The sequence below is a fragment of the Silene latifolia genome, chromosome Y (assembly GCF_048544455.1).
Source record: "Silene latifolia isolate original U9 population chromosome Y, ASM4854445v1, whole genome shotgun sequence".
In the NCBI taxonomy this organism is placed as follows: Eukaryota; Viridiplantae; Streptophyta; class Magnoliopsida; order Caryophyllales; family Caryophyllaceae; genus Silene; species Silene latifolia.
In genome coordinates, this window is record NC_133538.1 from 172,134,330 (window position 1) to 172,134,711 (window position 382).

General features: G+C 44.8%; 1 non-coding gene across 1 annotated transcript; it reads right to left on the minus strand.

Moving 5' to 3' along the window:
• On the minus strand, positions 1-107 carry LOC141635278 (small nucleolar RNA R71). The gene has a single exon (XR_012539977.1). It is a non-coding gene; the product is annotated as a small nucleolar RNA R71 (small nucleolar RNA).
• Positions 108-382: the final 275 nt, after the last annotated feature.

The window sequence follows — 382 nt, forward strand, 5'->3', positions numbered from 1 at the left end:
ACTTTGAGGAGCCAAATCACCGGATTCCGTCAACAAGCTCTTGAGAGCTTATATGAGGCTTGGGAGAGGTACAAAGAGCTTCAAAGATAATGCACACATCATGGGTTAGATGATTGGTTTCTAGCAATAACATTCTACAATGGATGTTGTGCCGAGTCCCGAAGGATTCTTGATTCCGCCAACAATGGGCGGTTTGATCAAATTGACACCGACCTTGCTCATTCCACGATCAAATCTATGGCGGTCCATGATGCATAATATGTCAATTCCCGAGTTGTGCCATCCAAAGGTAAAGAAGAATCCTCCAACAACTCCGTTTTGCTAGCTCAAACTGCCTTGCTCCAACAACAATTGGCGGAAAGAGATGCTAAGGATTCCGTTC